This window comes from Podarcis melisellensis (assembly GCF_964234715.1).
Source record: "Podarcis melisellensis genome assembly, chromosome: 12".
NCBI classification, from domain to species: Eukaryota; Metazoa; Chordata; class Lepidosauria; order Squamata; family Lacertidae; genus Podarcis; species Podarcis melisellensis.
The window spans coordinates 56,062,089-56,078,365 of NC_138544.1; the positions used below are offsets into that span (position 1 = coordinate 56,062,089).

The window sequence follows — 16,277 nt, forward strand, 5'->3', positions numbered from 1 at the left end:
TCTGCGGCACTTTTGAACTGGCTGAGCGGTGCTTGTGACTGCGCTTTCATTCTACGAATTATTTCACTAGTGGCCTGCGTTCCTCAGCCCTCCTGCGTGTCCATGGTTCAATTAAAGCCCATAGGAGGACGTTGTTGTTTAGTCGTTTAGTCGTGTCCGCCTCTTCGTGACCCCATGAACCAGAGCACACCAGGCACTCCTGTCTTCCACTGCCTCCCGCAGTTTGGTCAAACTCATGCTGGTAGCTTCAAGAACACTGTCCAACCATCTCGTCCTCTGCCGTCCCCTTCTCCTTGTGCCCTCCATCTTTCCCAACATCAGGGTCTTTTCCAGGGAGTCTTCTCTTCTCATGAGGTGGCCAAAGTCTTGGAGCCTCAGCTTCAGGATCTGTCCTTCCAGTGAGCACTCAGGGCTGATTTCCTTCAGAATGGAGAGGTTGGATCTTCTTGCAGTCCATGGGACTCTCAAGAGTCTCCTCCAGCACCATAATTCAAAAGCATCATTTCTTTGGCGATCAGCCTTCTTGATGGTCCAGCTCTCACTTCCATACATCACTACTGGGAAAACCATTGCTTGAACTATACGGACCTTTGTTGGCAAGGTGAGAACAGAAATCATGCTCCGGTGGTGCGGCAGCAGCAGGAAGCCCCATTAGCTAAAGTGGTGCTTCAGGTTAAGAACAATTTCAGGTTAAGAATGGACCTCCAGAATGAATTAAGTTCTTAACCCGAGGTACCACTGTATAGATTTGTTTAGATCAGGGGTCAGCAAACTTTTCAGCAAACTGACCCTCAGACCTTGTGGGGGGCTGGACTATATTTTTTTAAAAAATAAAAATGAACGAATTCCTATGCCCCAAAAATAACCCAGAGATGCATTTTAGATAAAAGGACACATTCTACTCATGTAAAAACACACTGATTCCCAGCCCATCCATGGGTCAGATTTAGAATGTGATTGGACCAGATCTGGCCCCCGGGCCTTAGTTTGCCTACCCATGGTTTAGCTCTCTTTTAAAGCCATACAAACCGGTGGCCATCGCTACCCCTTGAGGGAAGTGAATCCAATAGATTAACTCAGCTAAGAGGAGCAAGCTGGCTGGATCAGGCCAAAGGCCATCTGATCTAGAATCCTGATCTCACAGCGACCCTACCCAATTCCCCAATGGGAATTCCCCTTGGGGACCCAAGTCAATGTTTGACCTCTCCACAATATGGAGCCAATCTTGTTTCTAATGTTTTTAGAGGGAAGGTTCTTGCTGTTTTCTAAACCACGAACTGCCTTCCTCTCCCTCATCCCTGTTACACGGTCATTTGCCTTGGTCCATTAATCCTCAAGACTTACTTTGAACCCAAGAGCAAGTTTCTCCACTCAGTCATAAATCACAGCCTGCCATCTTGCTTGGAAAACACAGGCCAAAGGTCTCCCTGCTATCATCTTTCCGGGGCTCATTTATTACACTGGACTTCAGACATCTAGTCAATGTGCAGAGTCTTTATCTTTCCTTTCTCCCAGATGGCCAGGTGACTACAGGTTGAGAACCTTGCCATTGAATGGACTTCCTGGGGATCAAATGTGTGGCTGAATGTTTCCCCATGTTAAAGAGAGATAGGACCAAAAATAAGTGGAGACCCAGGTTGAAATATACTCGGAGTCGAGAGTGGATTTCATGCTCTTTATTCTGCTCATAGTGGTGAGGAGGAGTGGAAGTTCCCCCAGAATGTCTGCTTTATATACATTGTTTACACAATGGGCCTCACGTGATTGGCTAATTCCGGGATTCACCTGTAGGCCAATCAGATTGCGGATTCACTTCCACCTGGAGCTGGATTGGGTGGCTCCTGTGGACCAATCAGACTGCTGCATTCTGGACCCTATTGTTCTAGGACCAATCAGACTGCTGCCTTTTGGATCCTATTCAACTCAGTACATAACACAGGTCAAGGGAAATAATACAAAATTACTGTCGAAAATGTACAAATTGTTCTTGGAATGGCATACAAAAGATGAACAAGTTAAATCTGTAATGATACACTGGGCGAGAGATTTGGGGCATAATATTCAACGCGGGTGGCACTGTGGGGACGTGGGTAGTGCTGTGGGTTAAACCACTGAGCCTAAGGCTTGGTGATTGAAAGGTCGGCACTTCGAATCCCTGCGACAGGGTGAGCTCCCGTTGCTCTGTCCCAGCTCTTGCCAACCCAGCAGTTCGAAAGCACACCAGTGCAAGTAAATAAATAGGTACCGCTCTGGCAGGAAGGTGAATGGCATTTCCATGCGCTGCCCCGATTTTGGGGTTTGCTTGCTGAAGATCCAGGACAATGTGCCACCTTTCGGAAATTCCCCCAGGATAATGTTAGGCAGCCCTAATATTATTGTGAATCACAATGATATCAAAGAATCTTCACTTGTTCTCAAAACACATACTATAATGATAAAAAAAATTCCTTCTAGTGGCACCTTAGAGACCAACTAAGTTTGTTATTGGTATGAGCTTTCGTGTGCATGCACACTTCTTCAGATACCTTCTTCGTGTGCATGTACACGAAAGCTCATACCAAGAACAAACGTAGTTGGTCTCTAAGGTGCTACTGGAAGGAATTTTTTAATTTTGTTTCAACTATGGCAGACCAACGCGGCTACCTACCTGTAACTGTAATGGCAGACAGATAACTGAATACTAAACAGTAACTATGCACTTCTGCAACTGTTATATAGCCATAGATTCGTGCACCATGTATTCCATGTTACTAAGCAACAGGACCCAGATAGTGAAATCTGCCTCTCTCTTTTTGGGAAGAGGCTGAGATCCTCCCCCCCCCCTTAGTTTAAGAGGTTGCAGACAACTCATCCTATATGCAAATCTGCCACTGCTCCTAGGGAAATTGCTGCATTAACGAGCAATTACTTGCTGAGTTAATGAGCTCTGATGGCAGAGTTCAGCATAGCCACTTCCGAACTAGAGAGGAGGTGGGGTTGTGGGTTTCACACCCACCCCACATGCGTGGGGGCTGGTTTGCAGCCTCCGCACGACTGAGGGAACTCCCGGCCGCATCATCGCCCGGCCAGCCAATCGGCTGGGTGGGTGGGTGTGGCTAGCGCTATTTAGCTTCCAGCTGCTCCGGTTTCCCGCCCTATAAGGTTTTCGTCTTTGACCTTGCTATGGACCTTGGCTGGTCTCCGTTGAGGGGCTTGGTAGGAATTTTTCCACTTGGCAAATTGGCACCAGCCACTTGGTTTTCGCCTACCTCGTAGCAAATCCTCACAACTTCCTCGGTATTGGCAGTTAGGCATTGGTATTGTTCTGTAGATGGAAGAGGGAAGGTAGCGCCATCACCTGCCCCGCATATTGAAGGGTAGTCCGATAAAGGGTCGTGGCCCTGTCCAAAGCCTATGGAGGTGAGGGCCTAAGGCACGCCCCCTATCGGTGACCCCGGGGGAGCTCCTAGTTGATGTGCATCAGCAGGACTCCCCCTACTGGTGGTTAACCCTTCCCGGACTGCAAGTGGACGGGCTGAAGCTGGATAGACGGTTAGGACCCATGCCTAAGCCAATACCGCTGGATCACCTGTAACCGATAAAGTTGTGGCCATTTTTAGCCCATTAACCTTAATAATGGTGTCATGTGTCTTTATTTCCACTGGGGGGGGCGGGAACTCGCCACGCAATTAATATTAAGAGCGTCAACGTATCTTGGAAAGGACACCAAGGGTCATCTAGTCCAACCCCCTGAAATGCAGAAATCACAGCTGAAGAATCCCTAATATGCAGTCGTCCAACCTCCCCGGAAGGAGATTCCATAACCTCCCGAGGGAGACCTTTCCATCGTCAAACAGTTCTTACTGTCAGAAAAGTTCTTCCTGATGTTGAGTCAGGATCTCCTTTCTTATAATTTGAAGCCATCGGTGGAAGGGATGCTTTTAGAAGACCCCTGAAGGCAGTCCTGTTTAGGGAAGTTTTTAATGTTTAATGCTGTATCATGTTTTCAGTATTGGGTTGAAACCCAGCTAGATGAGCAGGGTATAAATTATAAATTATTATTATTATTATTATTATTATTATTATTATTATTATTATTATTACTACTACTACTACTACTACTACAGTGGATGCTCAGGTTGTGAATGTGATCCGTGTGGGAGACACATTCTCAACCCGCAGCGCCACGTCTGTGCACACACGGCATGCGCAAAGTGCGATTTAGCACTTCTGCGCATGCGCGACTGCTGAAACCCAGAAGTAACTCATACAATCATAGAATTATAGAATCCTAGAGTTAGAAGAGACCACAAGGGCCATCGAGTCCAACCCCCTGCCAAGCAGGAAACACCATCAGAGCACTCCTGACATATGGTTGCCAAGCCTCTGCTTAAAGACCTCCAAAGAAGGAGACTCCACCACACTCCTTGGCAGCAAATTCCACTGTCAAACAGCTCTTACTGTCAGGAAGGTCTTCCTAATGTTTAGGTGGAATCTTCTTTCTTGACGATTCTCGTTCCGGTACTTCTGGGTTTCGGCACATCTGCAACCCAAAAAAATGCAACCTGAAGTGTCTGTAACCCCAGGTATGACTGTATTATTATGCCTAATTCAGGGGCAATTCATTACTGTTCCCCAGCAGTGAAGCAATACAATGGCCAGAACCAGCAAACAGGAAGCTTTTAACAAACACTGTAATGGAGACAGACAGTGCAATTCTGTACATGTTAACTCAAAAATAAGCCCCGCTCAGTCGATGGGACTTGCTTCCTGGCTTCACACCCCCCACACCTTTAAGCAAATCCTCACCACCTCCAAGAATCCTATACTTGTTTAAAATGCTGGAAATTGTAATAATAATTTATTATTTATACCCCGCCCATCTGGCTGGGCTTCCCCAGCCACTCTGGAGCTCTGTAGAGGGTAAACTATAGTTCCTATTATCTTTTAGGGGGGTGAGTGTGCTTTAAAAGTCAAGTGTGTCCTCAGCCCCAGGTGTGTTGAGGATTGCAACCTTGCTTGTGTAGCTAGATTATGTGCAATAGAGACAAGTCAAAGAAAGCCCAGGCCACTATTGAATAGCTCTTACTGTCAGAAGGTTCGTTCAGCTGTTGCTTTTCTGTGGCGCTGTCTTTCAAAGTGCTTTCAGAGAAACCTCTTAACTACCATACTTGTTGCTCTATAAGACTCACTTTTTCCCTCCTAAAAAGTAAGGGGAAATGTGTGTGCGTCTTATGGAGCGAATGCAGGCTGTGCAGCTATTCCAGAAGCCAGAACAGCAAGAGGAATTGCTGCTTTCACTGCGCAATGATCCCTCTTGCTGTTCTGGCTTCTGGGATTCAGAATTTTTTTTTTCTTGTTTTCCTTCTCCAAAAACTAGGTGTGTCTTATGGTCTGGTGCGTCTTATAGAGCGAAAAATACGGCATTTCCCTTCCCAAAGGCTAGAGCACATGCTATTCTTTGAATTTGGCTATCTTCTCTTCCAGATTTCTAACTGCTTTTGCTGCTGCACAGTGAGCATCGCTGAGTCCGTCCATGTCATTCTTCGAATCACCAAATCCCAAATGCAAACTTGTTCACTCAGCTGTCGCCTAACCAGTGCTGAGGACAGCAAGATTTTAATTTCCTGTGTGTTACAAGTTGGGCCTTTGGTTAACTGCAGGAGTCAGCAAACTTTTTCGGTCCACTGTCCCTCAGACCTTGTGGAGGGGCCGTACTATATTTTGAAAAAAAATAATGCACAAATTCCTATGCCCCACAAATAACCCAGAGATGCATTTTAAATAAAAGCACACATTCTGCTCATGTAAAAACACGCTGATTCCTGGACTGTCTGTGGGCCGGATTTAGAAGGCAGTTGGGCTGGATCCAGCCCCTGGGCCTGAGTTTGTGTAAAGGTAAAGGGACCCCTGACCATTAGGTCCAGTCGTGACCGACTCTGGGGTTGCGGCACTCATCTTGCTTTATTGGTACCTATTTATCTACTTGCACTTTGACGTGCTTTCGAACTGCTAGGTTGGCAGAAGCAGCGACTGAGCAACGGGAGCTCACCCCATTGCGGGGATTCGAACCGCCGACCTTCTGATCGGCAAGTCCTAGGCTCTGTGGTTTAACCCACAGCGCCACCCGCGTCCCTGTTTGCCTAACCATGGGTTAACGCAACCGAATATCATAATCTATTGTTCTTCTTCCCTCTTTAAAGGAGATGGGTATCTTTCTCCCCCTTTCATTGCACATTCCTTCAGAGATAATAACAATAACATGATCACTGCCAGAGGGAGGTTTTGCATTCTGCTGGTGTCCATGCAACAGAGACTTGCGAAGACAACAATAGAAGCCACTTGAGACTCGCAGAATGTTGGGTTTATGATCACGGATGTTCCATTTTAATCTTCTATTTTGGAGTGATGTAAACGATGAATAATCACCACACTCCTACAACAGCAGCGAGAAACATCAGAAGATGTAGTTTTCCTTGCACGCCGCCGCAGCAACTTGCGTTGAATTTCTAGCGTGGGTTCTGCCTCATATCCCCCGGCATTTCACAGGTGAAAACACGAACTTCCCAGTGTGCTCAGCAAAACCTTGTTTCCGTTTATACACTGCTTGGCCTCTCCCTCTACAATGAGGACATGAAGGCAGTAGCCTTTCCCGGTTACGCTGGACAAAGTACTCAGACGTCATTGGATCTCAGATTTCACAGACATCCAATGGAGCTGAACTTTGGAAGGTAAAGGTAAAGGGATCCCTGACCATTAGGTCCAGTCGTGGCCGACTCTAGGGTTGCGACGCTCATCTTGCTTTATTGGCTGAGGGAGCCGGCGTACAGCTTCCGGGTCATGTGGCCAGCATGACTAAGCCGCTTCTGGTGAACCAGAGCAGCGCACGGAAACGCCGTTTACCTTCCCGCCAGAGCGGTACCTATTTATCTACTTGCACTGGCGTGCTTTCGAACTGCTAGGATGGCAGGAGCAGGGACCGAGCAACGGGAGCTCACTCCGTCGCAGGGATTTGAACCGCCGACCTTCTGATTGGCAAGTCCTAGGCTCTGTGGTTTAACCCACAGCGCCACCCGCATCCTGAACTTTGGAAGATTTGGGACAAATATAAGAAAATGCTTCTTCATGCAGTGTATAGTTAAACTACAGAACACCCTCCTACAAGAGGCAGCGAAGGCCACCAAGCTAAATGGCTTTAAAAGTGTAGAAGCCAGGCCTTATGAGGAACAGTTGAAGGAGCTGGGTATGTTGAACCTGAAAAAGAGGAGATTGAACTGAGATATAATAGCTATCTTCACATATCTCAAGGGCTATGCCATGGAAGATGGAGCAAGCTTGTTTTCTCCTGCTCTGGAGGGTAGGACTTGAACGCATGGCTTCTGGTTACAAGATTCTGCCTAAGCATTAGGAAGAACTTTCTGGCGGAGCTGTTCAACAGGGGAACGGTCTCCTTCAGGAGATTGTAGACCAGGCCTAGGCAAACTCCAGCCCTCCAGATGTTTGGGACTACAATTCCCATCATCCCTAGCTAACAGGACCAGTGGTCAGGGGTGATGGGAATTGTACTCCCAAACATCTGGAGGGTCGGTCTATGCCTGTTGTAGATTCTTCCTCATTGGAGGATTTTAAGCAGAGGTTGGATGGCCATCTGTCATGGATGCTTTAGCTGAGATTCTTGCCTTGTGGGGGGGGGCGGTTTGGATTAGATAGGGTCTCTTCCAACTGCTTGGAATCTGGAGAGCTACAACACCAGTGCAGTTAGGGGAAATATAGAAAACTAGTTCAAATATATGTTGGACGTGTAAGGAAAAGGAGGGGACATTTTACCATATGTGGTGGGATTGTAAGGTAATTCAAAAAATTTGGGAAATGATATACAACGAATTGAAGAAAATGTTCCATTTAACATTTGTTTAAAAACCCGAGGCATTTTTCTTGGGGATTGTAGGGAAAGACCTGCCAAAAAAGCTGAAAAACATCTTCATGTATGTGACAACGGCCGCGAGAGGTCTGGTAGCACAAGGATGGAAGACTGAAGAAACCCCAACTAAAGAATCATGGCAAGAAAAATTGATGGACTATGCAGAACTGGCAAAACTGACATATAAACTACAGGACAAGGATAACTGTGACTTTAAGGATGAATGGGAACCCTTTACAAAGTATCTGAAGACGCAACAAAGCGAACTGGACTCCTTGGCAGTTTTTGAATAAACATTCACAAACCTTTTATTGATAATAATCAGCTAAATAGTTTGAGGATCTATACAACTGTGTAACATGCAGAAAACAGCATTCTTAGAGAAACCAAAGACTGGAAACTGAGGGAAGTCGGGGGGTGGGGTGGGGGTGGGAGGGTTTGGGGGGAGGGAGGAAAAATGGGGGGGACAAGGATGATATGTTTTTGGATAATACGTCTTGTTATAATTTTGAATTTAAAAAATAAAAGAAAGAAAAGAAAACATAATAAAACATTAAGCATTTAATTAAAAAAAAATCTGGAGAGCTGTTTCCCATCAGTGTAGACAACATGGAGCTATATGAAACAACTGTATGATTTGCTATAAGGCATTGTGCTATATTTCTGTATGCTTACTAGTCCACCCTGGGCAGGGTTTCTTCTTCCACTTCTGCACTTAGTTAGCTCCTAATGGTCCAGATCTAACCCTTCTCCCTACTTCAAAAAATTACCTGTCTCCATCTACCAGAGCCTTTCCCTATCTCCTTCCATCTACCTCTACATCTCTTTCAAATCAGAACCAGTGAAGGCGGTGAAGGTCCTGTGTGAGTGCCTGGAGGCGGTTGGAGGATGGATGGCGGCTAATGGATTGAGGTTGAATCCTGACAAGACAGAAGGACTGTTTTTGGGGGACAGGAGGTGGGCCGGTGTGGAGGACTCCCTGGTCCCGAATGGGGTAACTGTGCCCCTGAAGGACCAGGTGCGCAGCCTGGGAGTCATTCTGGACTCGCAGCTGTCCATGGAGGTGCAGGTCAATTCTGTATCCAGGGCAGCTGTTTATCAGCTCCATCTAGTACGCAGGCTGAGACCCAACCTGCCCACAGACTGTCTCACCAGAGTGGTGCATACTCTGGTTATCTCCCGCTTGGACTACTGCAATGCGCTCTATGTGGGGCTACCTTTGAAGGTGACCTGGAAACTACAACAAATCCAGAATGCGACAGCTAGACTGGGGACTGGGGGCGGCCGCCGAGACCACATAACACCAGTCTTGAAAGATGTACATTGGCTCCCAGTACGTTTCCGAGCACAATTCAAAGTATTGGTGTTGACCTTTAAAGCCCTAAACGGCCTTGGCCCAGTATACCTGAAGGAGCATCTCCACCTCCATTGTTCTGCCCAGATACTGAGGTCCAGCTCCGAGGGCCTTCTGGCGGTTCCCTCATTGCGAGAAGCAAAGCTACAGGGAACCAGGCAGAGGCCTTCTCGGTGGTGGTGCCCGCCCTGTGGAACGCCCTCCCATCAGATGTCAAAGAGATAAACAACTACCTGACATTCAGAAGACATCTTAAGGCAGCCCTGTTCAGGGAAGTTTTTAATGTATGACATATTAGTGTATTTTTGGTATTTGTGGAAGCCGCCCAGAGTGGTTGGTGAGGTACAAATAATAAATTATTATTATTATTATCTAGAGATATCACTTTCTGATCGGCTGCCCAATTCTTTGTTTGTGATAAGTTTTCACCCACTACCTTGCCTTGGTGTTCCAGCCCATTCAGCAGATCTGGTCACCGCGTCCTGACCCTAGATTCCTCATTTAGACATTTGGCACACTGTCCTTCTCCAAAACCCTCGTGTTTCATTTAAAACTCTTGCCCAACTTGTGCCTTGCTTTACTTCTGCTTATCTTTTAAGTTCCTGTTTGCATTGAGCTACGCTAGGTGGTTAAGTCTCATGAGTCCATAGCCACATCATGAGAAAAAGATATCTTCCTATATACGGAAGGCTGCCTCTTTTTTTATTCAAAGTTATAACAAAACATATTATCCAAAAACATATCCTTATTCCCCCCCCCATTTTTCCTCCCTCCCCCCCCCACAAAACCCATCCCCCCACCCCCACCTCGACTTCCCTCAGTTCCAGTCTTTAGTTTCTCCAGTAATGCTATTTTCTGCATGTTACAAAGTTGTATAGATCCTCAAACTTTTTAGCTAGTTATTATCAGTAAAAAAAAATTGTGAATGTTTATTCAAAACCTGCCAAGGAGTCCAGTTCGCCTTGTTGCGTCTTCAGATACTTTGTAAAGGGTTCCCATTCATCCCTAAAGTCACAGTTATCCTTGTCCCGTAGCTTGTATGTCAGTTTTGCCAGTTCTGCATAGTCCGTCAATTTTTCTTGCCAGGATTCTTTAGTTGGGATTTCTTCAGTCTTCCATCCTTGTGCTACCAGAACTCTCGCGGCCGTTGTCGCATACATAAAGATGTTTTTCAACTTTTTTGGCAGGTCTTTCCCTACAATCCCCAAGAAAAATGCCTCGGGTTTTTAAACAAATGTTAAATGGAACATTTTCTTCAATTCATTGTATATCATTTCCCAAATTTTTTGAATTACTTTACAATCCCACCACATATGATAAAATGTTCCCTCCTTTTACTTACACTTCCAACATATATTTGAACTAGTTTTGTACATTTCCCCTAACTGCACTGGTAGAAAAACGGAAGGCTGTCGTCACGCAGCTTCTGGGGGACTATTTCTAATGCTGCAAATCACCATCCTGAAGGATCTGTGAGGATAACGGGGGCTGGGTAAGGCATAAAGGTAGGAGTTAGTGGGATTAGTTAGTGAGGAGGAGGAGGAGAAGAAGAAGAAGAAGAAGAAGAAGAAGAAGAAGAAGAAGAAGAAGAATTTATTATTTATACCCCACCCATCTGGCTGGGTTTCCCCAGCCACTCTGGGCGACTTCCAACAAGACACTAAAATACAATAACCTATTAAACATTAAAACTTCCCTAAACAGAGCTGCCTTCAGATGCCTTCTAAAAGTCAGATAGTTGTTTATTTCTTTGACATTTGATGGGAGGGCGTTCCACAGGGCAGGCACCACCACCGAGAAGGCCCTCTGCCTGGTTCCCTGTAACCTCACTTCTTGCAGGGAGGGAACCGCCAGAAGTCCCTCCTCACTGGACCTCAGTGTCTGGGCTGACCGATGGGGGTGGAGATGCTCCTTGAAAGGTCAGCACATGATAAAACCAGCTCTTGGCATAACGTGTGACTCACCTGGCAGTGTGATTTGGCTCCTGTCCAATGCAGCCACTAAAACAGGGCTGGATAAGCTATTGCGGCAGCTTCCTTTCCAGCCAAGCGTTACTTGAGATGCGCTTTCGAAAGGTCTTATCGCAACTGAACTGTGAACCCCGCTCCCTGGAATCTTATTTGTGGCCAACAGATAACACCTGAAGCTGGCATAGTTGTGCCTGCCTCTCCTGGCCTCTGCCAACCCAATGGAAAAAAGGCAGAGGAGACAGAGATAAGGCTTTGCGAAGCCGGCTGGCGACGATACCTGCACCTGCAATCGAAAGGTATAATGATTTCGCTTGCCGTTTTGCTTCAGACGCAGCAGGAGGCTTTCCTGCAGAGGGAGATAAGACAAAATGACACACACACCCCACCCAATTCTTAAGAAAAGAAAAGCACTGCTGGAGAAGTGGAAATTGGCTCAGCGGAGGCAATCGAGTCTGTTAGTTCCAACTCAGGTAGCATGAAAGCCCATCCACGATACGGTACCCCGGAAACTGACTAAGCGCTTCTTTGAAGTGGACAACGCACAATTAATATTTACCCCTGCCAACGGTTGCTGGTGCTCTAATCATTGATTTCTTTTACTTTACAAGGGGTGCAATGTATAAGAGGCGTAAGGTTCGGAGAAGCTGAAACGATGGAAGGGTCACTGAAGTAGAACTCAGAGCTCTTTGGCCCAGTAAGGAGGGTGCTGAAATAAAAAATTATAAAGTCTTTAGATGATAGATAGATAGATAGATAGATGATAGATAGATAGATAGATAGATAGATAGATAGATAGATAGATAGATATAGATAGATAGAGATGATAGATAGATGATAGATAGATACATAGATGATAGATAGATAGATAGATAGATAGATAGATAGATAGATAGATAGAAAGAAAGATAGATAGATAGATGATAGATGATAGATGATAGATGATAGATGATAGATGATAGATGATAGATGATAGATAGATAGATGATAGATAGATAGATAGATAGATAGATAGATAGATAGATAGATAGATAGATGATAGATAATTTATTACGGTCAGAGACCAACTTATAAAACACACTTGGGGGTACAATCCCAGAAGGAAAACAAACAGTTAAAACAATGTACAACAATTAATTTAAAATTTATAAATGCAATAAGCGTATAGACACTTAAAACTTTAAGAGAAGCTACCACATAGATATGATCCAGAGTCACCCATGGAACTAAGTTTGGGGATTTTCTTCATGAAATAGTTTGAGTTGGGGGGGGGGGTTGCCTACCGATCTGTGCACAGAATCTGGCGGCCATCCGGGTCGTCTTATGATCTTTGCCTAACAGGAAAAGGTTGAATTTTCGCTTTTCTGGGAGGTCAGCGAGCCTCACCAGCAGGGGGTCAATGGTCTTACTACGTGCCTCTTCGTAAAAGAGACATCTAAAGCAGTGTTTTTCAACCTTTTTTGGGCAAAGGCACACTTGTTTCATGAAAAAAATCACGAGGCACACCACCATTAGAAAATGTTAGAAAAACTAACTCTGTGCCTATGTTGACTATATATAAAGTAATTCTCTTGAATAGGAATCAAATAAACACAATGAAAGTATTTTATAATTACTTTATTATGAAATAGTAAGTAAACAGAAATATGAAAAATTATAAAATATTTTATTTTTAAATCTTTCGAATTTTTCAATTTTTCCCACGGCACAGCAGGCAACATCTCGCGGCACACTAGTGTGCCGCGGAACAGTGGTTGAAAAACACTGATCTAAAGAACAAGGGCTTCCTATCTCCCTCAATGAACAGGCGCAAAGTCTCTGAGCATATGGGACTTTTTAAAAGGCTCCTTCCAGGACCGGCAAGGGCAGAGCTGAGCTTCTGGCGAGTGTAAAGTCCCTTCTAGCATTTTTGGATATGAGAAAGAAGAGATATGCTGCCATAGATCCCCTCCTGACGAGGCTCACAGACCTCCTGGAAAAGCAAAAATTTGACCTTTTCCTGTTAGGCAAAGATCATAAGACGACCCGGATGGTCGCCAGATTCTGTGTACAGATCGGTAGGCACAGACCATTCCCCCAACTCAAACTCGATTTCTCCAATTTTATATTTGGGACACCTTGAGCAGATCTATTGTCTCTCGGTGTCTATGATTCTTTGCCTGACTGTAGCTTTTGCCTGGCCCAACCCCAGACTTAGAAGGGCTTGAGGGGCAAAACCCAGTTTCTGAAGGGTGTTCAGGACTGCTGTCAGCCAGAGTCTTATATATATCTATAATAAATGTTCATAAATGTACAACCAAGCACGTACATAGATATGTGGAACACATCTCTGGAGCAGAACAGGAAGACCGCCCTGAAACCATTTTGACTCCCAAACTCACCAAATGTTTTCTCTACAAGGAGGGAGGGCAGGAATTGAGTAATCGCCATCTCAGAGGAATGGGCAGACTACCAGGAAGGGCAATCAGATAAGGCATTATCAGATAACCCGGCAGACAGGAAAAACAACAACATTCAAATTTCTGTTGTAGACCACCTTTTCTGTGGTGTAGGTATGATGTTTGTGGGGGTGGTCTTGGGTTACACCCCTTCTGCAATGGATGGATGATGTATGGAGGGGTGGTCTTGAGCTCCAGGGCAGGGAATTTAAAATATATAAGGGTGGGCACACCTTTGTTCGGGGTCCTCCTCCTTTCCTGCGTGTGAGGGGAGGATCCTGTTGCAACAGCTCAATAAAGATCAAGCTTACGAGCTGCTTTGCTTCTCAATATTCTCTGGTTGGCCTCTGTTATTTTCTCCGACTGATGGAGAACCTACAAAGGACTCTATAAGGGCTCTTGTGTCCCCCATAAGGGAATAAGGGCAGATTTTGTTTATTACAGTGCACTGACATTATATACCTGGCATTTTGCAGAGTGGCCTATGGGAAAAGAGGGTCCCTGCCCGCAAAGGCCCTACATTCACATTCTAATTCCGTGATGCTGTGGGGGTTCTCAAGTGTACATGAGATAGGTCCCCAAATGTCATGTCTCAGCCAGTGGAGTCAAAGAACCGTAGAACTGAGAGCTGGAGGGCACCCCGGGGACCATCTAGTCTGACCCCCCTGCAATGCCAGAAGCAGAGCTAAAGAATCCCTAACAGATGGCCAACCAGCCTCTGCTTTAAAACCTCCACTGAAGGAGAGTCCGCCATCTTTTGAGCTAGTTTGTTCCACATCTGAACAGCTCTTATCATCAGAAAGTTCTTCTAAATGTTTAGTTGGAATCTCATTTCTTGTCACTTGAAGCCATGGGTTCGAGTCCTACCCTCCAGAGCAGCAGAAAACAAGCTTGCTCCATCTTCCGCAGGACAGCCCTTCAGATATGTGAAGATGGCTAAACATAAGCAACTCCCTCCTAAGGCTTCGTTTCCATGCCCTTTGCCATTTTTCACCTCCCTCTGCACTTTTTCACCAGCCTCCCTGGGGAGAGTATTCCACAGATGGGGAGCCACTGCAGAGAAGGCCCCGCTCTCGAGTTGCCACTCTCCAGACCTCTCGTGGAGGAGATACATGAAGAAGGGCCTAGGAGATTATCGCAGGTCTGGGTCGGTGCATACATGGAGAGGCAATCCTTGAGGTATTGTGGTCCTGGGCCGTTTAAGGCTTCATAGGTCAAAACCAGCACTTTGAATCGGGCCCAGAATTAACTGCCAGCACATTCAGGCCAGGATTGGCGTAATATGTTCAAACTATCTTGCTCCGGTGAGAAATCTGGTTGCCAAATTCTGCATCAGCTGAAGTTCCTGAACCATCTGCAGAGGCAGCCCCGCGTTTAACACCTTGCAAAACAGGCCCCACGGCAAAGGGGGCAGCTTAAACGCCAGATGAAAACCTGATCCATCTTGAGAAGTCCCTGCCTGCAGGTGAGGATTCCTCTGGAGTAAATGAGGCTGAGGGTATGTTTTATATGTGGTGGACTTGGAAAAGGCTAAAAGAGTACAGAGGTACCTCGGGTTACATACGCTTCAGGTTACATACGCTTCAGGTTACAGACTCCGCTAACCCAGAAATATTACCTTGGGTTAAGAACTTTGCTTCAGGATGAGAACAGAAATCATGCCACGGCGGCGCGGCGGCAGCAGGAGACCCCATTAGCTAAATGGTGCTTCAGGTTAAGAACAGTTTCAGGTTAAGAACAGACCTCCAGAATGAATTAAGTTCTTAACCCAAGGTACCACTCTTTAGTGGTACCTCGGGTTACATACGCTTCAGGTTACATACACTTCAGGTTGCAGACTCCGCTAACCCAGAAATAGTGCTTCAGGTTAAGAACTTTGCTTCACTTTGCACACTTCTTCAGATAACTTTAAAGAAAAAAATATTTAAAAGTACGAAAACAGGAAATGTTGTTTCCAGTAGCACCTTAGAGACCAACTAAGTTTGTTCTTGGAATGAGCTTTCGTGTGCATGCACACTTCTTCAGATAACTTCAGGTTATCTTCATTCCAAGAACAAACTTAGTTGGTCTCTAAGGTGCTACTGGAGGGGGGGGGAATTATTACGGCAGACCAACACGGCTTTTGTTGTCATTTAGTCATGTCCGACTCTTTGTGACCCCCTGGACCAGAGCACGCCAGCCACTCCTGTCTTCCACTGCCTCCCGCAGTTTGGTCAAACTCATGCTGGTAGCTTTGAGAACACTGTCCCACCATCTCGTCCTCTGTCGTCCCCTTCTCCTTGGGCCCTCCATCTTTCCCAACACCAGGGTCTTTTCCAGGGAGTCTTCTCTTCTCATGAGGTGGCCAAAGTCTTGGAGCCTCAGCTTCAGGATCTGTCCTTCCAGTGAGCACTCAGGGCTGATTTCCTTCAGAATGGAGAGGTTTGATCTTCTTGCAGTCCACGGGACTCTCAAGAGTCTCCTCCAGCACCAGAATTCAAAAGCATCCATTCTTCTACCTACCTGTAACCAGGAAATGTTGTCTTTGACTGCTTCATTGATGATACACCCCACAAGAGGAACCCTCTAGGAGGCTGAGACAGGCAATGGCCAACCGCCCTGCTCTCTAGTAGGCCAGG

The 16,277-nt window shown here is 45.9% G+C and overlaps 1 long non-coding RNA gene across 1 annotated transcript in view; it reads left to right on the plus strand.

The window, feature by feature from the left end:
• Positions 1 to 571: 571 nt before the first annotated feature.
• LOC309353401 overlaps positions 572 to 16,277 on the plus strand; it is a 163,237-nt gene continuing 147,531 nt past the window's right edge. Inside the window, exon 1 of the long non-coding RNA XR_014161805.1 lies at positions 572 to 601. This is a non-coding gene — a long non-coding RNA (uncharacterized lncRNA). The remainder of the gene's footprint in view (positions 602 to 16,277) is intronic.